This window comes from Callospermophilus lateralis, chromosome 3 (genome assembly GCF_048772815.1).
Source record: "Callospermophilus lateralis isolate mCalLat2 chromosome 3, mCalLat2.hap1, whole genome shotgun sequence".
NCBI classification, from domain to species: Eukaryota; Metazoa; Chordata; class Mammalia; order Rodentia; family Sciuridae; genus Callospermophilus; species Callospermophilus lateralis.
Window position 1 is genome coordinate 157,053,534 of NC_135307.1, and position 26,893 is coordinate 157,080,426.

The 26,893-nt window shown below is 39.0% G+C and overlaps 1 long non-coding RNA gene across 2 annotated transcripts; it reads left to right on the plus strand.

The window, feature by feature from the left end:
- Window positions 1-203: 203 nt before the first annotated feature.
- On the plus strand, window positions 204-19,459 carry LOC143394315 (uncharacterized). 2 transcript variants are annotated; one of them, XR_013090686.2, is made up of 3 exons: window positions 204-363; window positions 7,522-7,581; window positions 18,990-19,459. It is a non-coding gene; the product is annotated as an uncharacterized LOC143394315 (long non-coding RNA). The 2 variants fall into 2 exon arrangements; XR_013090685.2 differs by lacking the exon at window positions 18,990-19,459 and adding an exon at window positions 13,277-13,430.
- Window positions 19,460-26,893: the final 7,434 nt, after the last annotated feature.

Here is a 26,893-nt window from a genome sequence, read left to right on the forward strand (position 1 = left end):
CCCATCCCAGTGGCCTCCAACTGGTCCGTCTCCAAGCAACGTGCGGCGGTCTTCTGGAGGAAGACCACTGTCTCACCCCACGATTTTCTTAAAGGAATGATCACAGGTCATGCAAAAGCTCCTAAACGAGGCTTCTCCCCGTGCCGTAGCTCTCCGTGAACGCCTCTGCCTCAAAGACTACACTTCCCACTGACCCCTGCAGTGACTTCCGCGTCAGGCGTCAGCGGCCCTGCGACGAGCGGTAGTGACGTATCAGAGGAGCTCGATTTTTGCTTGTGGTCCTGGCTGACGGTTTCTGTACCAAACTTCTTTTTGGTTTATCCTTGCTGCAGCTGTGGGGTTGGAAACCTGCGCCCGTATTCCGTGAGTGCCAGGCAGGCGTAGTTTTATCTAATACATATACCTTTAGACGTCATTTAAGGCCGGGAAGAGGGGGAGCGGTCTCCCCAAGGTCTCACATCCAGAACGGGATGGATCTGAATTTGGAGCCCAGGCCCTCAAACCAAACATAGTCTCCGCAGGTGCCCTAATGCCTTTTTCATATTAATGGGATCCGCGAATTTACAAACTCTTCTGGAGGACAGGAGCCCCACTCTTAGGCCATACCTTAGGGCAGAGCGCGCTGCTGGCCTTATTCTCTGATCTTTTCAGAATCTTGGTTGAGAACAGGCCTATGCCCCAATTTGGGAGCAAAAGAGGAATCCTCGTCATTCATGAGAGGGCTTTAACGCCTGGGCATCCACTCACTTCTTGTCTTCTTAAAATATGCTTTTTGACACTTCGTCCTTCTCTAGGAAATGACCATGTGGTCCTAGAGCCAAGGAAAGGTGAGAATTTCTTCAAATTTCTTCTTACCTCTTGGAGAATGAATTTATTCCCATTTCTTTTTCTGAGGCTGCATTGTTTGTTGTGAATCCGTTCCATCTTAGCTCACAAGTGCCCGGTCTTACTGGGCCCATTCTTGGACATCCTCTGTCCCACCCATGACTCTTCATTCCCAACAAATTAGCTGGGGGTTCAAAGTAATATGCAAGAACACCTTTCTTTAAGTATCCAGTGATGCTTGCTGTACAGGAAAAGTATGAACGACTGAGATCTTATGGGCCTGGAGATGAGAGACTCGGGGAGACTTCCAGATGGCGACTGTCTGAGCTGCCTGGAAGAAGAGGTAGGCAAGAAGAGTTGAAGCATAATACATTAGTGAGAACAGTAGGCTATGATCTAATCTCATGGTCTGAGCTACCAACAAGACTGTAACCACAGTGAAAAAGGTTTTCATTCACAAATGATCTTGCATTAGGCTGATTTTCCATGCTTATGGGCAAGGATATTGTCTAGATATCCATTTGTAACATATAGGTGTTTTGCCATAATAATCAGGGTTTTCCATCCTGAAATCTGGATTCCCTCCTGTATAAAACACTCCTTTTTCTCATAATACATCCACTCCACTCTACCCCCCATCTCATCTACCTTACATGCTTTTTCTCCTCTAAATTCTGTCCATCCTTCAAGATGAAATCCTTTTCTTTTCATGAAGCTTTTCCAGATCACTCTATCTTGAAGGGACTTACTGAGCTTATTCTGACCCTGGCTGTACCTGGGAGCTTTCATTTATTTATTTTTGCAGTACTGGGGATTAAATCCAGGACCTTATGCATTATGGGCAAGCACTTTACCCCTGGATGTACCTCCAGCCCTTTTTATTTTATTTTATTTTTCTTAGAGAGAGAATTTTTTAATATTTATTTTTTAGTTTTCGGTGGACATAACATCTTTATTTGTATGTGGTGCTGAGGATTGAACCCAGCACCGCACGCATGCCAGGCAAGCATGCTATCGCTTGAGCCACATCCCCAGCCCCCTTTTATTTTATTTTGAGACAGGGTCTTGCTAAATTGCCCAGGGTGGCCTCAAACTTGCGATCCTTCTCCCTCATCCTCCCTAGTAACTGGGATGAGGTGTGTGCTGTTGTACCCAGCTATGCTTGGGGGCTTTTATAAAAGCAGTGCCTTGCCAAGTGTGGTAGTACACACCTGTATACCCAGCGACTTGGGAGGCTGAGACCGGAGGATCACGGGTTCAAACCCAGCCTCAGAAACTTAGTGAGGCCCTAAGCAACTCAGGGAGTCTCTGTCTCTAATAAAATACAAAAAAGGGCTGGCGATGTGGCTCAGTGGTTAAGTGCCCCTGGGTTCAATCACTGGAGATATATATGTGTGTGTGTGTGTGTGTGTATATTTATTCTCACATACACACACATATGTATATATGAATATATGAATGCATGCATTGCCTGAACATCACCCCCAAGTAATTATGAATTTGGAGCAGAGCCCTGACATCCATTATTCATAATAAAGTTGTTTTTATTCTTATCATGCAGTAATGAGGAAAGATCCCGTTTTAGAAATCTGAAGTTTAACTATTGGTTAGTTGTTGCTATAGCTGAACAGTTTATCTGAGTAGGTAATTTAATCTGGAGCTTCTCAAACATGCATATATATCAACTGGAATCTTGTAAAATACAAACTTATAAATCAACATGTCTGGCCAGGCACAGTGGCACACACCTGTAATACCAGTGGCCTGGGAGACTGAGGCAGGAGGAACTCGAGTTCAAGGCCAGCCTCTGCAATGGAGAGATGCTAAGCAACTCAGTGAGACCCTGTAAATAAAATACAAAATGGGACTGGGAGTGTGGCTCATTGGCCAAGTACTCCTGAGTTCAAACTCCTGTACCCTCCTCTTACAAAAAACAAATCAGCGTGTCTGAGTAGAGCCTAGGCATCATCATTTATGGAATGCTTCCTTGCTTGTCCTCAGACCAAAATAGGTAGCAAAAATTTAATTCAACCAGGGCTTCAGATCCTTTAATATAAATAGCTAGATTAATGAATCTTCAAATTCCTAAAATTCAGACTAGGATTTTGTATGTTTTATATTCATGTATCTTTTTCTTAAAATGCCTCAAGTTTAAGAATTCTGTATTTACCTGTAATCTAGATACTGGCCAGACTTGGATCTAGATGGTAGAAAAATGACAGGAGTTGGATAGAGACCAGAGCTAATGGTCTTGAAATATAAACACGAGGGTTAGAATCAAAAGAAAGATCCAAACTTTTTACTTAACATTCCCCAAGGCACCACTCTTAAACTGCCTCATTTTGAACCATGGGCAAGAGTGCAGCAGAGTGAATAGAGCTGTGTTCAGCATAACAGGTTTTCATTGTGTTGAGGGATGTGGCTATGGATCTCATGTGGGAAAAGTGGAGCCTGTAGAATCCTTAAAAGGACCTGAACATGCCAGGCGCTGTGGTGTACATCTGTAATCCCAGCAGCTTGGGAAGCTAAGGCAGGAGGATCTCGAGTTCAAAGCCAACCTCAGTAAAAGCAAGGTTCTAAGCAACTCAGTGAGACCTGTCTCTAAATAAAATACAAAATAGGGCTGGGGATGTGGCTCAGTGGTCAAGTGCCTCTGAGTTCAATCCCCAGTACCAAAAAAAAAAAGAAAAAAAAAAAAAAAAACCCAAACCTGTACAGGGAAGTGATGGAGAACCATAGCCACTGATCTTCCTGGGTGATGATGATGGCTTCTGTTAAAACTTAAAATCTGATCCACTGAACAACTTAAACCCCTTGTGCTGAAAAGGTAGCGCATAAAGCAGCTGCCAGACATAACTGACTTAGGATTCAACTTGAAAACAAAGACATGCTTTTCCACATTCTCCCAGGGAAGGTCTGGAATTTGTGTGTGTGTGTGTGTGTGTGTACAGTTGACAATAGGTACATAGATGCGTGTGTGTGTATGCATGCCTGCATATACTATTTTTCAGGCCTTTTCCCCCAGCTGGGTTTTCTTAGGTAACCTTGATTCAAGTGGAAAATTTTTGTTCACCCAGTAAGGAGTAGATTCAGTGTGTTCTCTTGCTAATCTGAGGCTCCCTTCCCTTTCCACTGCCAGAGCTCACCCTTCTGAGGTCTTTCTTGCTGCACTCTGGACACCTCTACCCTGAAATGGTACCATAAGTACATAACCTACCGTTGCCTCATTGTATTTCTCTATGAACAGAAATTTCACTTGTCCGAACCCAAACTTCTCACCCAGCTGGAGCTGTCCAGAAGTCACCTTAGGCCCCTATCTAGGTGAAGGGGAGCTCAATCCAGTTACACAACAGTCAGCAGGTAACACATTGAGGTATGGAGGAGAAAGCTGTTCTCTTGGCATCCTCTTGGCTATTCTCTTGGCTGCTATTTACACTGCTCAACCCTATAACTTGGTCTGCCATAACAAAATACCATAGATTGGGTGGCTTAAGTGATAGAAATTTATCTTCTCACAGCTCTGGAGGCTGGAAGTCTGAAATAAGGGTTTAAGTATGGTTGGGTTCTGGTGAGGGCCCTCTTCCTGGCATGCAGTTGGCCATCTTCTTGCTATACCCTCTTATGGTACAGAGAGAGGTTCTTCACTCTCTGGTGTCTTTTATAAGGGCACTAGTCCATCCCATCATGAAGGCCCATTCTCATGACCTAATCAAAATCTAATTATCTTCATAGGCTCCATTTTCAAAATTTTGTAGCATAGGAAGTTAAGCTTCTAAGTAGGACTTTTGGGTGATCATAATTCAATCCATAGCATCTTGCTTCCTTTCCAAGCTTTCATCTTTAACCAAGAGAAGGTTTTGTGGTCTACTGTGTCCCCTTCCTCCAATGGGAAACTGCCCTTTCTGTTACTACTTGACCTCTCTAGCTTGTACTCTATTTATATACTTCAGTCTCCCTGATCTTAAAGGTTCACAAACTTTGTGTGCCAAAGATTGCCCAAGAAATTGTATTGAGTATCTATCCCACCTGTGTTCTGATCCAAAAGTTTGGACTTGGGATATCTGGTCCCAATTATTTGTGATTATAGGTAAGTTATTAGCCTGCTCAAAGTTGGTCAAGATCATGGTTTTCAGTTATAAAAATAAAAGTGAAACTTTACTACTTATGACTTATGAAGAATTAATAATTTCTGGTTTCTTGAAATTCTTGGATCTTTAAATAATTTTATATTTAAAAAATTTTATTTTTCAGTATCAGGAATTGAATCCAGGGCACTTAACCACTGAGCCACATCCCCAGCCCTTTTATATTTTATTTTGAGGCAGGGTCTCACTAAGTTGCTTAGGGCCTCACTAAGTTGCTGAGGCTGGCTTTGAACTTGTGAAACTCTTGCCTATGCTTTCTGAGCAGATGGGATTACATGGGTGTGCCATCACACCTAGCAACAGCATTAGCTTTTAAGAGTCAGCTATACTACAAGGAAATTAAGAGAAGAAAAATAAATATTTTGCCTTTACCATTTCTAGGGCTTTTTGTTCCTTTCTGTCGATCTGCACTTCCATCTGGCATTAATTTCCTGTTGCTATAAGAACATATTTTTGCCTTTTTTTTTTTTTTTTTTTGGTGGTTTGTAATGTGGGTTTGATGGCAATAAATTCTACATTGATTTGTCTGGGAATCTTTATTTTGCCTTCATTTATGAAGATTATTTTTGTTGGATATTGAGTTTAAATGACAGATGTTCCTTTAGCGCTTTAAAAGATGTGTTCCCTTTTAATTTTAGCCTCCATTATTTCTCACTGGAAGTTAGCTGTATACTGCTTCCCTGTATATAATGATTCTTTGTCTCTGGCTGCTCTTCAAGTTTTTCTTTGTCTTCCAGCAATTTGATGTTGATATGTCTAAATTATTTATTGTTGTTAATATTTATCCAGTTTGAGGTTATTGAAATTCTCCAATCTGTAAACCAATGTTTTTCATTATATTTGGGAACTTTGGCTCTCATACCTATAAATAATTTTTCAGTCTCTTTCTCAATTTCTTCTTCTTTTGGATCTCCATTTATTGCATATGTTGGACCATCTGGTATTATCCCATAGTTCATGGGTCTCTGTCTAACTATCTTCAGGTTTTTAAATTTCTTCAGGAAGTTTAATTTCTGGATGATTATTTTGCATTTGTGTAGGCTTTATGTTTATTAGGGTGGATTTTGAAAGCTGCAGGTGTTTACCAACTCCTCTACTTTGGCAGGACTCAACTCCAAGTTCTTAGACCCATGCAGATATTTTTGACTCTAATAGAGTGTATCTAGACAAGACCTTACTCTAAGATATAGTCCATATTCCTATGGCCTCTCTGGTTTCTCAGCTGAATGATCAAGGTGTTAATGATGTCTGCGAGTTTGAAGTGAGCTAGAATTTCTACAGTTGCCATCACTGCCCAACCTCCAGTATTTCCATTCTTCATTTAACCCCATAACAGCTGTTTTCTGATAATCATTGCATAGTTTTCCCTATACAAGTAAAGCCCTCCATTAGTCAAGAAGGAGCTCTGGCCCCTCTGTACAATTGCTTCCTTTCTGAGATTTATCTTATAAATTCCATCTGTTTTACTGTTCCCAAAGTTGTCTGAGGATAAATTCCATCTGTTTTACTGTTCCCAAAGTTGTCTGTCTCCTCATAGCAGCAGGACCAAAATATTCTGGCCTCACCATTCTATATCATAACCAGTAAATTGATCCTAAGCAGTTAGCCAGCGAAAATATAAGACACACCTTGTGAGTTTCCTATCTCCTGAGGATCACAGTTTTGTGCCACCTGTGGTCCAAAGTACAAAAATAGTTGCTTTATGGTTTCTCTTGGATTATGGTTATTTACAATGGAAATAATAGTCTGGTACCAGTTACTCTATCTCAGCCAGTAGAACCAATTCATTTCGTAACTACTTTAAATCACAAAAATATATTTTTCTGACCATTCTAATTCTAGAGCTAATCCTTATTTAGGTAACTGCCATCATTTGTATTTGAAATGTCCCTCAAAGACTTATGTGTTGAAAGCTTAGTCCTGGATGTAGCAATGTTTAGATTTGGGGCTTTGGGGAGTGATTGGATCATAAGGACTCTTACTTCATCAGTGAACTAATCCACTGATGGGTTTATAATTGAAGGAACTATTGGGAGTTGCCAGAAACTGTAGGAGGCAGGGCCTACTTTAAGGAAATAGGTCCTTGGAGGCAAGCCCTGGAAGGGTATATCTTGTTCCCGATCCCTTGCTTTCTCTCCTTGCTTTCTAACTGTTATGAAGTGAGTAACTCTGCTCCACCATGTGCTCCCCACCATGATGTTCTGCCCCACAAAAGGCCCAAAGAGATGGGGTCAAGTGACCTTGTACTGAAACTTCTGAAACCATGAACCAAATAAATCTTTTTTTTTCAAGAAAGGGATGGAAATGCAGAATTAATTTTTTTTTTTTTTAAAGAGAGAGAGAGAATTTTAATATTTATTTTTTAGTTTTCGGCAGACACAACATCTTTGTTTGTATGTGGTGCTGAGGATCGAACCCGGGCCGCACACATGCCAGGCGAGCGCGCTACCGCTTGAGCCACATCCCCAGCCCCCCCAAATAAATCTTTTATTCTTCTTTTTTTTTTTTTTTGAGAGAGAATTTTTTTTAATATTTATTTTTTAATTTTCAGCGGACACCTCTTTGTTTGTATGTGGTGTTGAGAATCGAACCTGGGCCGCACGCATACCAGGTGAGTGCGCTACTGCTTGAGCCACATCCCCAGCCCAATCTTTTCTTCTTTAAATGATTTTCTCAGGTATTTTGTCACAGTGACAAAAATATGATTAACAACTAATTTGTTAGCATCAACAAGGCCACGGGTGCACAAGTAACTTTGAGTTGTTGAATTTGTATTCTTTGTCTAGAATACCAGCAAGGTAACTTTTATTAAAACATCCTACAAAAAAAAAAAAAAAAAAAAATAGGTACCATTATGACAAGGTTCATCCATAAAAAAAGAAAGATATATTTCTGTTTGATTTACAAAATATACCTCACTCACAATTGAATAGTCAGTATTCAATTTTGAGGTAAAGTAAAATTAGTTTAATAGGTTTAAAATTTTAAAAGTGTATGATATTAATGTTCTTGGAAATACAGATGCTATAGGGCTTGGCACACATAATTGTGCTGATGTTAAATTGTAGATGTAACTACACACTTTACATTCAACTAGTTATTCAGTGCCCTCATGCTGGTTAAATTAATTACACCTTTACACCACAATTATAGGCATATTTTCTTATTTTTGGCTCCCTGACATCTGTTTGTATCCCTCCCAGCTTAATGATTATTCATGCCAAGATATGAGTACTACACAGAGTCAGTCTTGGAGAAAGAAGGGAATCTGCCCCTGAGGAATGGATTTATGTCATTATTTGGTTTAATATGTGTACACCATTTAGTGAGTTTGCAGATGACTTAACCCTCTCTCAGCAGTGTGCCTGTTGAAGTGCAGAGTTGGAGACATTGGTTTCCATTGTTTTATGCCCTTAGTTTTGAGTGCATGAATTTAATGGGATACATTTCTTTTTCTAGTTTGTCTTTTGGTGCTGTAGGGATTGAACTCAGGTCCTTGTGCATGCTAAACACATATTCTATCAGTGAACTACCCACCATTCCAGGCCCAGTAGGCTGTTTGAAAGCTATCCCCTACCATGTCAAGCATGGCTCATATATTTTTGTGTCTACTATACAAACCCAACAAAACTTTAAATCATGTGCTGCAAAAGATGCTAGACAAAAGAATTGTTTTGGAATATTTATTGACCCATCACTTATTTGCTGGCTATCACTTCTGGTTGTATTTGAGTAAATGCTTCCGATTTTCTTTTACATGACTTAGTTCAGCCAAATGAGAAGCTGATCGAAGAATTCTATACAAATGTTAGTTATGTTATTTTTGTCCTTGCCCCTAATTGTTATTGCTGACAAATATGTCATTATAACAGGGTATTAATACTTTGGCAAAGATGCCAACCCATTAGTAGAAACCGCAGAGGATTCTGTAGCAAAAGGAAATTGAGGTGACTCTAATAAATTCCAATAAATTCTAGAGACTGATATTGAAAACAGTCTGGTGGTGGAGAACTAAGAACTGAGAATTTGGTTGTTACTTGTAGAAATATTTGTTTTCATTTTAGGAAAAGACCAAAAGATGAGACAATAAAAGGAAAATACTTCCTCTACAGCATCACTTGCTTAGAGGATAATAAAACAATGCTATCTCCCTTCATCTGTATCTGTTAAGAACCATGAGCTTTGGATAACACTAATAGGCAAAACTTTTGGGGTTCTAGCTGAAGAATTTTCCTGGCCTCTGATAAATGGAACATCTTACTCTTGTAGAAACAATTCTATGGATTCATTTGATCTACCCAGTGGGCTAGCTTTCAATCATTAATGAACACATAGCCATAATGAAATGTTCCACTTCTAGCATTTTAAAATACCCCAATGAACAGTTCAAGAAACCTTTTTGGTAATGTGTGTAATAAATTTAATCTATTCTATATAAACTGGAATTTGAATCAACAAATCCATTGTAATAAATGATTTTTATTATTGATAGAAAGAATTTTAAATGTAAAAATATGCAAAGTCATCAACCCAGGTTAGAAAAATAAAAAAATACAAAAGCATAAATGAACATACTAGAAAACGGTAAAATTATAATAATACTTGTGAAGCAGTTAGAGTACCTGACACAAGTGAGAACTCAGTACCTGTTAGGTAGGCTTCATTACTGTCACTTCTATCTTTTCCAACCACATTTCAGTCTCATCTTTCCAGTTAGTTTCTCACAAAGTATTGCACTTTTGTTACTGATAGTATGATTTACTTCTGCTTAAAGAAACAGGCCATGGAATAGGTTATTGCTACACTGATTTTCTTTTCATTTTTATTTCTATGCATAGTTTTTAAATGTATATTTTCATAAACTTTAGGCCTTTTATTTGGAAATAATTTCAAACTCAATGGAAAGTTGCAAAAATAGAACACAGAACACCAGAACTCACCTTCCTCATTTCACCTGTTGTTAAACTTTTTGCCCCAAGATTTTTTATTTGCCCAAGTAGGGAAACTTTCTTGCTCCTTCACTTTTGCTCTGTTACACACACACATATATATATATATTGTCATTTGAAAGTAAGTTGCATGCATCATGGGCCTTTTTTTATATGCCAAATATGTGTTTCTTCAGAATAAATATACTTGGTAGAGTACTTGCTTGGCAAGCATGAAGCCCTGGGTCCAATGCCAGCACCACAAACAAATGAAAAAAAAAAGACTTTCTCTTACTGAGCACAGTAGGGTAATCAGGTTCAATTAGTTGAACGTTGGTACACTGACATAATATTTTTACATACCTTATCATCCACATTCCAGTTTGACAATTGATCTGATCATGTGTTTTATAACATTTCCTCCTTTCTTACAGGTTCCAGCCTAGGATTAGGTCTAGTTTTCATGTTTCTGGTCTTGTAGAATTTTTCCGTTTTGTTTTGATTTTATCTTTTATGTCATGTTTGAGAAAAGGGTCCTTTTTGGTAGTTGAACATTTCTTTGGGGGGATTTATGTAAAGTTTCCACATGATTAGGTTCAGATTTTGCCTTGCTAGTCCTATTTACATAAATGACGTTTTATTCTTCTTAAGATGTCATATTGAGTCGTGCCCAGTATCTGCCTCATATAGTTACTGGTTTTCCTATGGTACCATTCTGGAGCGATGCTTTAAGTCATGCCTCAATTAGTGATTCCTGCCTAAACCAGTTTACTCCACTGGTCACAAAGCTGAGTTCCCATATCAGTATTCCCTTCATATTTTCCAGTTGGCAATAGGCATTTAAATAGGATTGTTTTTCTTTTTCTCTTTTTGAAATAGGATCTTGCTATAATGTCCTCCCTCATTTTCCTATATAGCTGGGACTTCATGCATGTACCACCATGCCCCAGCTCAGGAAGTTTTTTGGTTTTTGTTTTTAGTACCAGGGATTGAACACAGGGAAGCTTAACCACTGAGCCACATCCCCAGCCCTTTTTACATATCTTATTTAGAGACAGGGTATTGCTAAGTTGTTTAAAGTCTTGCTAAATTGTTGAGGCTGGCTTTGAATTTGTGATCCTCCTTCCTCAGCCTCCTGATCCACTGGGATTACAGGCATGCACTACTGTGCCTGGCTATTATTTAATGAATCTTGACAAATGTGGACACCCATGAACCCAAACCCTTCTCTAGATATAGAACATCCCTCTAGATGGTTTCCTCATGTCCCTTCCCAGTCAGTCCTCATCTTCACTGATTTAAAGGTGGATCATTAGTGATTATTGTTATACAACTTCACATAAATGGAATTTGATCCTTTTTTTGTGTGTGTGGCAGTGGGTGGGCTATGAACTTAGCAAAGAATTGCACATATTCATCATATCAGTACCAGATTTATATCCACGAGCTAGTCAGCTTTTCCTGTGACCAAAACACCTAACATGAACAATATAAAGGAAGAAAGATTTATTTGGGCTCACAGTTGGCCAGAAACAGAGCAAGAGGAAGGGACTGGGGAGAACAAACCCTTCCAGGACATGTCCCCAGTGGCCTGCTTCTTCCACTAGGCCCCACCTACCAGTAGTCCGTTCATCTGTCAATGGATTAATCCCCCAAATGGATTGTTCCACTAATGAAGTCAGACCTCCATTATCCAATCATTGTCTAAAAGCCCCATCTCTGAACCTAGCTGTAACTATATATAGTTGCACAAACAAACTGTAAGAATTATACCAAATGTTTGTTTTGGTTGAGTAACAAGAAGATTGGAGAGAATGCCCTTCATACCAAGGTCACATTCAGCACACTAGACTCAGGAGCATCTGGACTCCTTGCAAGAGCAGAGTGATCCCTCCCAGCTTGGCAGATTAATTGCTTATTGCCATCAGCCCAGCCTAGGGCTCTTAGTCCCCCAGGTGTCCCCAGAGTTATCTGGGAAATCTTATTAATTTTAGTTTTTCTCCAATTGGAAAGATACATTCATCTTATACAAGGATGTGCAGACTGACAAAAATACTCCCCCCACACACACCCAGCCCCAGTTTGGGCTATAATTATTTATTTACAATAGCTAACATTTTCAGCATCTTTATAATGTATCAATAAAATGTTTTAGATCCTCCACCCCAGTTCTGGGGATTGAACCCAGGGGCTTTCTATAACTGAGCAACATCCCCAGCCATTTTTAGTGTTTGAAACAGGTTCTCTTTAAGTTACCCAGGCTGGCCTTAAATTTGAGATGCTCCTTCCTCAGCCTCCCAAATTGCTGGGATTACAGGAGTGTACCACCCTGATCAATTTAAGTGTTTTAGATTTTTAATTTTACTTCAATGATTAGCAGCAGCATGACATCTCATAATGGTAGATGTGTCTATACTTTTTAAAATAAGGAGATGCATTTTTTACTCTGAAGTGTGTGAGCTTTGTTTGGTAGGTTCAGAATCTTCAAAGGGCTGGGAGGTGTAGCTTAGTGCATTAGACCCTGGATTTGATTCACAGCATTCAAAACAAAACAAAAAACACACACACTTAAATATGAGGAAAATAATGAAGGAATGGCTAGGCCAAACAGAAGTAGTGTTTTAGTTCTTAAGAAAATCCATGCCTGGGAAGACTTTGAGATCAAAAAATGATTTTAAAAAAATATATTGGATATATGACTGATTCACATTATAAGAAGCTGAAGATATAAATAATAAGAAATGAGCACATAGATTTATGATTGATCAATGTTAATTTTCACAAAGAAGAAACTGGAGCTGTGAATTGCTTCCCCTTGTTAATGGGAGGCACAGGTCAGGCAATCCAGCTTCTTTCAGGATTAAACTGGCTTTGTGACCATGTGAACAAGGCATTTGACCTGGTTGGGTCTCAGTTTCCCTATAAGTTTGAACTTGACTTCTCTAGGGTCCTTTCCAGTAACAAAAGTCTGTGATTCTCCAATCTTCCAAGGGAAAACCTTAACTGGGCTCTCCACGTGGCTTTTCTACCCTTTGAACAGAAGGGGGCGCCCTGAACACAGTGATCCCTTCCTTTCCCTGCCTGCCCTTCTGCAATCCTGGTAAAGAACCTCAGGAGGCCAACTGCTCAGCCATAAAGAATCAGCTTTCCAGAGGCCATCCTTTTCCCTGGACATTATGGGTAGATAAGGACTCAGAGGAATCTGTTGGCTTTGTATTTTTCCAAATATTTGTGAGATTGAAATTATGGATATCATCGAAGAAGACAAAAGAAAACACAGTTATTATCATTTCATTGTAATTCACTGCACTGAGATAAAAATCAGATATATATACACACACACACATACACACACTTTTTTTTCTTTTTTCTTTGCAGAAATAAGGTCACAATGGGCTGGGGATGTGGCTCAAGGTAGCGCACTGGCCTGGTGTGCGTGCGGCCCGGGATCGATCCTCAGCACCACATACAAACAAAGATGTTGTGTCCGCCGAGAAATAAAAAAATAAATATTAAAAAATTCTCTCTCTCTCTTCCACTCTCTCTTTAAAAAAAAAAAAAAAGAAAGAAAGAAGGTCACAAATTATCCTAGGATTTCCATGATGTGGATTAATCAGTATTTTTTGAGGGTGTACTGTATGCCAACTACTCTTTGTTTATTGTATTAACAAAATAAAGCCTTTGCCCTCACTGAACCTTATATCATTAGAACACTTTCAGAATGGTGCCCTGAAATAGTCTTAGGCTTTATAATGCAAAAATAGAGCCATACTTAGACTGACCAAGAATGTGGGCCACATAGTATGGAAAGAAAACTGCTCAGGGGAAGGACATCTGCTTATCTGTCAGGAATTTTTCTGCAAGCAAAATGGAGTAATTTCGAAAATGATTGGTGGATGAGTTATATGTATGGACACATCATTTTTGAAAGAAGGACAAGAAAGCTACCTTAGTCTATCTGTTTCAGGTAAGTGTAAGGATAGTAATGATCAACCTAATGATGCAATTGAAGAACCTATATGGTGGGGAACAACACAGATTCTACAAATAGGCTCCCCACATTTGAATGAGCTTCATCTGGGAAAATCTCTTAACCTATGTAAGGTTCCATGGGTCCATAAGTTTAAACTATCAGAATACCTAGTAATCACTCAATAAATAGTACCTAAGCTCATCAATATAATTATCATAGTCTTCAATTGGCCCCATTCCTTCCTGATTTTTTTAATTATTTATTTATTATTTTCATTTATTTAGCAGTACTGGGGATTGAAGCCAGGGCACACTATGAATGGACCAAATGCCAGGTCCTTTTTTTTTTTTTTTTTTTTTTTTTAAGACAGGATCTCATAGGCTGGGGTTGTGGATCAGTGGTAGAGTGCACGTGCAAGGCACTGGGTTCGATCCTCAGCACCACATGAAAATAAATAAGGTATTGTATCCAACTACAGCTAAAAAAAAATTATTATTATTATAAAATTAAAAAAAAAAAAAAAAAAGATAGGCTTTCACAAAGTTGCCCAAGCTGGTCTTGAATTTGCAATCCTCCTGCTTCAGTCTCCCAAGTTGCTGAGATTTTAATCTTAGGGTATTTTTTTTTTTTTTTTGCTTTGGTTTTTTTGGTACTGAGAATTGAATCCAGGGGCACTTTACCACTAAGCTACATCCCCAGTCCTTTTGATTTTTTGTTTTAATACAGGGTCTTGCTAAGTTGTTGAGGGTCTTTCTAAGTATATCTTAGTTTAAAAGGTTGGGGCTGGGGTTGTGGCTCAGTGGTAGAGCACTCACCTAGCATGCACAAGGCTTTGGGTTCGATCCTCAGCACCACATAAATGTAAAATGGAGATATTGTGACCACCTAAAACCAAAATATAAATATTAAAAAAAAAATAAAAGGTTGAAATTTTTGCTTAGTCAATCCAAAAAAAAGTATTTATTGAGCACCTACTATATGCTTTGCACTGTTCCAGGCAAGAATTTGCCAATAAATAAGACAGAGCTCCTACCTTCTCAGGAGCTTACAATTTCCAAGGAGATGCCAGGTAATAAATACACAAAAAAGTAAGCAAGTTTAGGTGTGATGAATGTAAGTAGCATTTCTTTCTTTGGAATTAATATTAGCGATGTTATAATATGATTTGTTCATGATGATACACATTCATGTAAGAGAACATCTTCCACTTAAGGAATTGACATATGAATTCTAGCAAAGAATTGGATAAGTGAAGGTATTGTCTGGCTTCCTTCTACACTTCCACAAGATATAAGCAGAAATTGAAGATGCTACACATTCTCTTTTGGTAAAGGAACATTGCATTTGACTACAATGGATTTTGAGCCTCCGTTATTTCTTGCATTGCATTTGTGCTGGCTAAAGACTGAATTCTAGGTTGCTGTTTAGAGTGTGGTTTCAGCAACTGGAGAATGGATTGTGTTTCCTTTCAGCCTTCTAATTTCTGAGTGGGATGAATATATGTTACTGGTCTTAGGTTTCATACCAGCCTACCATCTTTAGCCAGGAGGGAGAGCTTCTAGTAGTCCAGACAGCATCTTGGCCCAAATTAGAAAAAGTTGTCCCCTCCTTAAGGCATATGGCTGCTATCTGATAAGGTTTTTCATACTATTCTTTATTTCTATGAGGTCTAAAATGGGAATTGCTGCCCTTAATTATGTTCAGTGCAGACCCTGCCCAACCATATCACATTGCCCTCCTAATAGGTCTAACCAGGTACTTTGAGGACAGAAGCAGAAATACAACTTACTGCCCAGCACAGTGGCACATGCCTGTGATCCCAGCAACTTGGAAGGCTGAGGCAGGAGGATCATGAGTCTGAGGACAGCCTCAGAACTTCGTGAGAACCTAAGCAACTTAATGAGATCCTGTCTCAAAACAAAAAATTAAAAGGGCTGGGGATGTAGCTCAGTGGTAAAGTGCCTCTGGGTTTAATCCCCCAGGATAAAAAAAAAGTAAAAGAAGAAGTAGTATAACTTATTTCATAACTATTTCACAACTGCCTTCTTTTTGCTTTCCCCCCTTGTGATCCATGTGACAAAACACATTCTTCTCACCTACTGGCAGACATAAAGATGCATGCCAATGGGGAATAAGTTTATACCAGCTACCAGGGATTAAATACATACTTGGGAGGAGACAGCTAAGATTTAGATGACCTCAACAAATAAAATTTCAACACCCCTCCCCAACACCAAAAAAAAATCAGAAAACTCCTGGTCTAATCTGGCATCTGAACATCTTTTTCAGCTACCACATTAGCTTTCCTGCTGTAATTGCCTCTGTTGAATGAGTGTGTCCTCGCAGCGTTGGGATTACCTTGGCTTTGTAATCTCTTGAATCAAACCAAATCTGTCTTTCCGCCTGTGAGTGGGGATGCAAGGTCCATTCTATATCGATTTCCAGTGCTCCTGGTCCATTCTCCAACACCAGGCAGACATCTGCTTGAATGACTATCACACACCTAAGGGTGTTTCAAATACCCTTTCTGATCCTCTTTCTCATGTGGTCCCCTGGTCTCCATGGATTCCATGATCCTCAATCAGTTTCACAAATAATTGTCCTTTTTTCCTGCAGCTCTGTATCAGTTCCCAAGCACATATAGCTTGTTCTGCGTTCTTAAATATGCTTAAATCTCTGTACTCATTGCCTCGGCCTTGGATGTGACCAGGCACCCTTGTCCTTCCTCCCTGGGACTACAGCAACAGCGTCTTGGCTAGGGATTTAGACTTTCCTAAGTCTCCCCACCTCTTGAATTTTCTGCTTTTCTGTTATTTGAAGGAAACTGACTAATGAGTGAACTGCTTGTAAATCTCTAGCAGTTCCTTACCTGGACCCTGATCCTGTCTACCCCATATTGCCCCTATTCCTAACAAATATTCACTCTTCTCCTCTCTGCTCCCCCTCCCCCGCTCCCCCTCCCTTCCCTAAGGTTTTCCCTGTCTTCAAGCTTCTTGGAATTGTCCCAAAATGCTTTGCTCCCAGCCCCTCATCTTCCTGCATTCCAGGGATTGAATACCACCAGCTCCTTCTGGTGGACTCATTCATCCTTCAAAGTCTAGCTCAAGTGTTGCCTCTTCTCTGAAGTCTCCCCATCCCCACTCTCCTTCCTTTGACTTTCCTAATACTTTTTACAATTTTCTGCCTTAAAATTTTTTATCATAAGTTGCAGTGTGTTTCCCCTTGATTTTCCCTCCAAGGGAAGATGCCAGCTCTCACCTTTTCTCCTAAAACACTCTGTGATGACACTCAGGAAATACTCTGGTTGAAACCTTGAAATGGAAAGATAATGACACAGGCTTGTGATGCCGTGATCTGCTGAGCAATCTTGATTAGTTTCAAGGATGGATGGGAAGAGACTGCTGTTGCCTTGAGGGTCCACTTGTGGTTGAGACAGCTGGAAAACTCAGATTGTTAAATATCAGAATTTTCACCAGAATATTCTTCTCTTTTGTACATTTGATGCTCTGGGGTTCCATTGAATTGGGGCTTTATAAAATGAAACAAAAGGACCTATGCTATTAACTATAAGGAAAACATCTTTAAAAAGATAAACGTTAAGGAAAAAAACACCAATTCAATGATTCTATAATTTGGAACTAGAATGTCCCCTGAATGCCCATGTGTTGAAGGCCTGGTCCTCAGCTTGGTGCTTTTGGGAGGTAGTGGGACCTAGTGAAAGGAAATTAGGTCACTGGAGGCATGCCCTGGAAGCGGGTACTGGTAACTCAGCCCCCTTCTGTCTCTCTTTGCTTCCTGGATGCCATGAGCTGAACAGCTTCCTCCACAGCACACTCCCATATTGATGCTGCACTATAGGTTCAAAGGCAACAGGGCCAAGTAGCCATTGACTGAAAGCTCTGAAGCCATGAGGTAAAATAAACCTCTCTTCTATGTAGCTTGATTTATCTCAGGTGTTTTGTCACAGTGACAGAAAGTTGACTAATACAAGTGAGTTGAAATTTCAGAGTTTTAGAATTGATTTATGGGATTCAGCAAGGAGTCAGATATTAAATCATTATTTTAAAAAAAACCCTCCAATTTATTACTCAAAATTGTCTAAAAGTGAATTGGGTTGCTTAAGTATTTTGAGTTCCTTGGAGTTCACCACTACTGAAAATAAAGATGGAATGGGTCTCATTATCTTTCCTGCTTACATTTACTGATGGAAAAACCTTTTTTTTTTTTTTTTTTCTTTTTTGGCTGGGAAACAGATTGTTTTCAGAACTTTTTTTCCCTCATCTTTGATTGTGACTGTGTAAGTAGATTAATTTTAAAAACAAGACAAATTTCTCCCGCAAGTATATTCACTTACAGTGGTTTGGGTACATGCTCTAATGTATCATCAGCTACCAGCCATTTTGGGGTGCTCACTGTATTTGATCAGCTGGGCCCCTGACATGCAAAGGGAAAGGATCCTGCTTCTGTACCCAGGGTGCTCAGAGTCTCACTGGGGAGATGACAAAGTAAACATTCACAAGGCAATATAGGAAATGTAGAAAAATCTTCAACACTGTTGGCATGGGAAGCCAGCTGGATAATTTTCTTGATGACGGTGGGATATATATCACAGAGGGAAACAGACTGGGCCAAAGTGTGGCTGAAAAAGGTACACAGTGTCATTAAGCCAACTCAACTATAAGCTGGTGTAAGTTAAGGAAAGGATTCTGGAATTTTCTGGTTTAGCTTGATCCTTCATGATGAAGGTAGAGGTACTGTAGGGTTTTGTTTTGTTTTTTGGGATCACCTAGGCAGGTACACAGGGTGATTCCACAAAACAGATCTGGTATTCCATATTCCATCTCATCTCACAAGATGTCCCCAAGTCTTGAAGCATGTACTAGGAAAGCTTTACATCAGTTTGATCACATGAAAACCAAACTCTAAGGCATAATTTATTTTAAAAATTATTATAAATGCCAATTGATTTATAATAGTTTCTATTTGGACATCATTTTAATAATTATATTTATTTGTCATAAATATATTTATTTGCCCAATTGACTATGGTTGATGGTTTTAAGATACCAGAGGGAAATAAAAATGAAGATATTTACATAATAGACTACTTTCTTTTAGGTTCCTGATTTTGAAGGCTCCAACTGATTATATGGGATGAATAATGAAAAATTAAAGGAGCAAGCCTGTAATCCCAGCTTTTTGGGAGGCTGAAGCAAGAGGATTGCAAGTTCAAGGCCAGCCTGGGGGCAATTTAGCAAGACCCTATCTCAAAAATTATGAAGAACTGGGGATGCTGGATGCGGCGACACATTCCTGGAATCCCAACAACTCTGGAGGCTTAGGTAGAAGGATCTCAAGTTCAAAGCCAGCCTCAGCATTATAGCAAGACCTTAAGCAACTTAGTGAGATCCTGTCTCAAAATAAAAAAAAGGGTAGGGGATGTGGCTCAGTTTGAACACCCCTGGATTTAATCCCCAATACCAAAAGAGAAAAAGGAAAAGAATTGGGGATGTACCTCAGTGGTAAAGTGCTCTTGGGTTCAATTCCCAGTAACAGAAAATAATAACAATAATAAAGTCACTGCCTTAGAAATGCTTTCAGTATTTAATTTAATCTTAGTGTTAAGGATGAACCCAGCATCTCACACATGCTAAGTGAGTACTCTCACCATTCAGCTATACCTCAGATCCCCTTAGTTTTATTTTAAAATTGTTTCTGTTATAGTTGTAGTTAATTAACTTTTCTGACTTCAAAAATAAGTTTAGTGTTAACATCAGACTAAGATGTGCTCAGTTCAAGGCATTTGCAGGTAAATGGATGGAGTTGGAGAATAACATCTTCATCAACATTTATTGTTGTCTGTGTTCTTGGTAGCTGCCATTCTGACTGGTGTGAGATGAAATCTTAGAGTAGTTTTCTTTTTTAATATTTATTTTTTTTAGTTGTAGTTGGACATAATACCTTTATTCCATTCATTTATTTTTATGTGGTGCTGAGGATCAAACCCAGAGCTCCGCACATGCTAGGCGAGCGCTCTACTGCTGAGCCATAATCCCAGCCCTGAAATCTTAGAGTAGTTTTGATTTGCATTTCTCTAATTACTAGAGATATTGAATATTTTTCCCTATATTTGTTGCTGGAATGTATATCTTCTTCTGAGAAATGTCTGTTCAGCTCCTTAGCCTATTTATTGATTGGGTTGTTTGTTTGTTTTTTGGTGTTAAGTATTTTGAGTTCTTTATATATCCTGGAGATTATTGCTCTATCTGATGTGTATGTGGTAAAAATTTGCTCCCAAAATGTAGGCTCTCTGTTAACCTCATTGATAGTTTCTTTTGCTGAGAGGAAGCAAAATAAGTTTGAATCCATTGCATTTATTAATTCTTGATTTTATTTCTTGTGTTTTAGGATTCTTGTTAAGGAAGTCAGGGCCTAATCCGACTTGATGAAGATTTTGGCCTACTTTTTCCTCTATTAGGTGCAGGGACTCTGGTCTAATTCCTAGGTCTTTGATCCACTTTGAGTTGAGTTTTGTGCATAGTGAGAGATAGGGGTTTATTTTCATTTTGCTGCATATGGATTTCTAGTTCTCCCAGCACAATTTGTTGAAGAGGCTATCTTTTCTCCAATGTATGTTCTTGGTGCCTTTGTCTAGTATGAGATAACTGTATTTATGTGGTCGGTCTCTGTGTCTTCTATTCTGTATCATTGGTCTACATGTGTATTTTGGTGCATTCATATGCATTTTTCCAAATGTCTCAATAACCTTGCAGTCAGTGGTAACGGCTCTAATAGGTCCAGAACAAAAGTGACACTTGCGGGCTAAGTTCCCTATCTCATCTTTATGATCAGTTTTCCAGGTCCTCTTGAGACAGTCCTAACAGTCCTAACTGCAAGGTCACAATGGGAATGCTAATACCTCATCTGAGTATAGGTTCCTTGTACAGATAAATGAGGTTATATCTGCAAGTGAGTCTCAACCTCTTGGAAGAGAATGTTATTATGGAGCCATAACAATTATAGTCATCAGTAATTCTTTTTTAGTGATGTCTACTCTAGTGCACTTTGTTTTGGGATAACTGTCAGCTATCTAAAGGAAATCACTGTGTGGGGTGTTTTATAAGGACAGAGAATGATAATAGAATGAAGAATATCAGACAATAAATAGGATGGTATATAATGATGGACGCTCCTTACAATTATCCTTTAACCCTGTGCTCTCCAGCAGGCACTGGTGTGTTCCAGTATGATCATTCTTTTCCTCCCTCCCAGCTTTTTTTTTTTTTTTTTTTTTTTTTTTTTTAGCAGTCCTAAGGATTGAACCTGAGGCCTCGAGCATGCTAGGCAAGCACTCTACTACTGAGCTGCATTCACAGTCCCAGTAAAATCATCCTTGTACTCAGTAATCAAACCCTTACTTTTTTTTTTTTGGGGGGGGTACTGGGGATTGAACCCAGGAGTGCTTAGCTACTGAGCCCTTTTATTTTTATTAATTAATATATTTATTTAGGTGCCTTTGAGGCCAGCACCCTACCAACTGAGCTATATCCCCAGCCCTGACCTTTTATTTTTTGTTTTGAAACAGACTCACTAAGTTGCTTAAATTGCTGAGGCTGGCCTCAAGTTTTCAGTCCTTCTGTCTCAACCTCCCAGAGTTTCTGGGATTACAAATGTGGGCCAAACCCTCACTTTCTGAGGATACTTCATGACATTGCCCAGCACATGTGCTCTAAGTTGGTAATGCATCCATGTCTTAGACATGGAGGATAAGTGAATGTGGGCCAAAGAAGTCACCTGTTTGTCCACATCCACCCTAGGAGACATTGATTTTAACAACATGAACAATCCTGAGGCTCCCAGATGATTGGGGGGGTGTCAAATGCCCTCCAGGCACTCACACCTCTCACCACCTTTGGGGATTTTATGGAAGCTTTGTTATATAGGCACAGTTGATTAAATCACTGGTGGTCAACTGGATCATCCTTCTTGGGAGAGTGGCGAGGTTCAAAGTCCTAACCCTCCAATCATGTAGTTGATTCCCCTGCAACCAGCCCCCAACCAGCCCCCATCCTGGGGCTATCCAGGAACCCACCAAGAGTGATCTCACTAGAACAAAAGCTGCTCCTATAACCCAGGAAATTCCAAGGGATTAAGGAGCTCTGTGTCAGATGTTATCACTGGATAAATTACAAAGGTGTTAGGAGCTCTGTGATAGGAACCCAGGGGCAAAGACCACATATTAGAACAAAAGATTTTCCTAATCCTCTCGTGTAGGAGAGTAAGGGACTCTGTACCAGGAAGCAGGGGATGGAGAGGGGTAAGGGAGAGAGGGGGAGAGGACTGGCAGAGATTATTATATATATTTTTTATATCACAATATCACACTCTTCCTTAACAAAAATTGATACTTTTTCCTGTATTGGTGCCCAGGAAGAGCTCTCCTCAATAGAGCACATGGAGCATCTGCAATGAAGATGCTCATGAGAAAGCCTAGGACATAAGCTTCAAAATCCCAGTCTGTCCCACTTCTTCCACCTCTCCCCAGGAAACAGACCTTCCTGCTCATTAGCTTGGGAAATGTACACTGGCCTAGGAATTCTTCTCATGAATCGCTTAAGGAATGCACTGGGGCTGCAGTGTAAAAGTCACTCTTTAAATTTAATCTTATTTATTGGTACTGGGGATTGAAGCACTGAGCTACATCCCCAGTTCTTTTCATTTTTGATTTTGAGACAGTCACACCCTGAGAAATGGCCTAGAACTTGAAATTCTCCCACCTCGACCTCCAGCGTCACTGGGATTTAAAAGAGTAAATCACTGAGCCCAGTTTAAAAGTTGCTCTTCTAACTGTATCTTGCTGCTTCCCCAATAAAATGCTATGAATAGGATGAAATCTTAAATTTGAAGTTTGAAACTTAATAACCTGGTTATTTTATTTTAACCCCTCCTCCATTTTATCAAGATATAATCAACAAATAATAATTATTTATCTATATAACATATTTTGCTATACATATATTCCATGAAATGATTAAATCAAACTACTTATCATATCCACCACCTTACATACTTATTTTGTGTGTATGTGTGGTAGGAACATTTATGATCTCCTCTCTCAGCAATTTTCAAATATAAAATACATTATTGTTAACTATGGCCACCATTCTGTACAATAGGTCCCCAGAACTTATTCATCTTATCTAATTTAAACTGTGTGCCTGATTTCCCCTGGCAACCACCATTCTACTTTTTTCTTCTATAAATTTGACTTTTTAAACATTCCACATATAAGTGAGATCAGACAGTATTTGTCTTTCTGTGCTGCTTTTTTCTTTTAGCATCATGTGTTTTTTTGGGTATTTTATATCTTGCATTGTTATCTATCTTTTATCTTTTAGCATGCCCCCTTAGGAAGGTATTCTGCCCTAATAGTCATTATATAGAAAGAGAAACTAAGGGATAAGTAATATAATTACCTTAATGTTTTTAATTAAGCCTTTTTATAGGTATTCAAAAATACTAACATAGCACAATGAGATCACTTAACTCTAATTACACAGCAGGCTAAGGGCCAAACTTACATGGGGATTTAGGCTTTTCCGTACCTACATGCTAGTCATCTGTTTTGTCTACTTTCACATACTAGAAATAAGAAGTATGTGAATATCTGTGAAAATTAATAAGCATTTTGAAATTGCCTTGTATTTGCAATATGTTAAGTGGAAAAAGTCAATAGGCACATATTTTTATTTAAAAGTACAGTATAGGCAGCCAGGTGCAGTGGTGCACATCTGTAAATCCCAGCAACTTGGGCAGCTGAGTCAGAGCATGGCAAGTTCAAGGCCAGCCTGGGCAGCTTAGCAAGGGTGTCTTAAAATAAAAAAGGACTTGGATATAGATCAGTGGTAGAGCGCCCCTGGGTCATTCCCTCATACCACCACCACAACAAAGTACAGTATATGAATAAAGAAGAAGTATATATATATAGAAGACACCAGAAAATAACATTGAAGAGTAAGGATTAACACATTACAAGAAATGTTACAGAGTACCTATGCTAGAAATAAAGTAGTGTTTTTCTATTAGAAAGTGGGCTTTGATTAGTTTAAATGTAAACTTAAAGGTGGCCACTAAAAAAATTTACAAAGTTAGTATAACTGATATGGCAAGAGAGGAAAACGGAATCCTAAAAAATGTTAATTAAAACTACAGAAGTCCGGGGCTGGGGATGTGGCTCAAGCGGTAGCGCGCTGGCCTGGCATGTGTGCGGCCCAGGTTCGATCCTCAGCACCACATGCAAAAAAAGATGTTGTGTCCACTGAAAACTAAAAAATAAATATTAAAATTAAAAAACAAAAAAACTACAGAAGTCAGAAGCTGGGCAAGGTGTTGCATACCTATAATCCCAACTACTGGGGAGGCTGAGCCTAGTGGATCTCAAGTTCAAGGCCAGCCTGGGAAACTTACACCCTGTCTCAAAAATAAATATTAAAAAAGGGCTGGGGATGGGGCTGGGGTTGTGACTCTGCACTGCAGCACTCACCTAGCACAAATGGGTCACTGGGTTTGATCCACAGCACCACATAAAAGTAAAGGTATTGTGTCCAACTACAACTAAAAACAAAAACAAGGGCTGGGGATGTGGCTCATACGGTAGCGTGCTCACTTGGCATGTGTGCAGCCCGGGTTCGATCCTCAGCACCACATACAAACAAAGATGTTGTGTCCACCGGAAACTAAAAAATAAATAATAAAATTCTCTCTCTCTCTCTCTCTCTCTCTCTCTTAAAAAAAAAAAAAGGGCTGAGGATGTAGTCCAGTGATACAGCATCCCTGGGCCCAATCTCCAGTAACACACACACACACACACACACAAAAAGTAGAAGACGAAAGAGAAACAAAGAATAAGGGCAATGAATAGAAAACATCTGCAAATAGATAATAATCCAACTATATAAAAAATCATTCTAAGTATGACTGGTCTAAATACAAGAATTAAAGAAGAATGACAGAGTGGATAAAAATAAATGACCCAACTATGCATTGTCTACAAGAAATATACTCAAAAAACAAAGACATAGATTAAAAGTAATAGTAATCAAAAGAAAATGAAGCCGGATGTGGTGGTACACACCTGTAATCCCAGCAGCTCGGGAGGCTGAGACGCCAGTTCAAAGCTAGTCTCAGCAAAAGCGAGGTGCTAAACAAACTCGGTGAGATGCTGTCTCTAAATAAAATACAAAATAGGGCTGGGGATGTGGTTCAGTGGTCAAGTGTCCCTGAGTTCAATCCCCGACCAAAAAAAAAAGAAAATGAAGTAGCTATATTAATTTCAGAAAATACAGATTTTAGCCAGACACAATGGTGCACACCTGTAATCTCAGCTGTCAGGAGATTGAAGCAGGAGGATCAAGATTCAAAGCCAGCCTCAACAATTTAGCAAGGCCCTAAGCAACTCAGCAAGACCCTGTCTCTAAATAAATAAAATATAAAAAGGTCTGGGGATGTGCCTCAGTGGTTAAGCCCCCTAGGTTCAATCCCCAACCCCTAGTACCAGAAAAATAAAATACAGATTTTAGAGCAGGGAAAGTTATCAAGGCTAAAGAAGGAGGTTAATCCTCCAAGAAGTCCACAACAATACCTAACTGTTGCCTAGCAACAGAGTATTGAAATATATGAGGCAAGAACTGATAGAAAAATAGATCAGTCCACAATTACAGTTGGAGATTTTCATATCTTTCTAAGTAATTTTCAGATTCAGTAGGTAGAAAATCAGTAAAAATAGAGTTGAAGAGAATAGCACCATCAATCAGTTTGATATAACTGACGTTCATAGTCTACTTCATTCAGCAAGAAAAGAACATACATTATTCTCAAGCTCACATTAAATATGACAGGTCACATTCTACATCATAAAACACACCTTAACAAACTTAAAAGGATAAAAATCATACTGTAAGCCATAGTAACACAAACATATTGGCACCAAAACAGACAGAATAGAAGACACAGAGACAAACCCACATAAATACAGTTATCTTATACTAGAGAAAGGCACCAAAAACATACATTGGAGAAAAGATAGCCTCTTCAACAAATGGTACTGGGAAAACTGGAAATCCATTTGTAGCAAAATGAAATTAAACACCTATCTCTCACCTTGCACAAAACTCAGCTCAAAGTGGATCAAGGACTTAGGCACTAGAAGAGACCCTGCGCCTAGTATAAGAAAAAGTAGGCCCACATCTGCATCATATCAGCTTAGAAACTGACTTCCTAACAAGATCCCTAAAGCACAAGAAGTAAAACCAAGAATCAATAAATGGATGGAATCAAACTAAAAGCTTCCTCACAGCAAAAGAAGCAATGAATAACATGAAGAGAGAGCCTACATTATGGGAGAAAATCTTTACCATATAACCTCAGAGAGACATTAATCTCCAGGATATATAAAGAACTAAAAAACACTAAAAAAAAATAAAAAATAATCCAGTCAATAAATGGCATAAGGTTCTGAACAGACACTGCACAGAAGAAGAAATACAATTGATCAACAAATATATGAAAAAATGTTCAACATCTCTAAAAATTAGAGAAATGCAAATCAAAACTACACTGAGATTTCATCTCACTCTAGTCAGAATGGCAATTATCAAGAATACAGACAACAATAAATGACAGCAAGGATGTGGGGGAAAAAGATACACTCATACACTGCTGGTAGAGCTACAAATTGGAGCAAATACTATAGAAAGCAGTATGGAGATTCCTCAGAAAACTTGGAATGGAACCATCATTTGACCCAGCTATCCCACTCTTGGGTTTATACCCAAAGGACTTAAAATCAGCATACTATAGTGATGCAGCCACATCAATGTTTATAGCAGCTTAATTCACAATAGCTAAACTGTGGAACCAACCTAGATGCCCTTCAATAGATGATTGGATAAAGAAAATGTGGTACATATACACAATGAATATCCCTCAGTTTTTTTTTTTTTTTTTTTTTGGTTGTTTTTTTT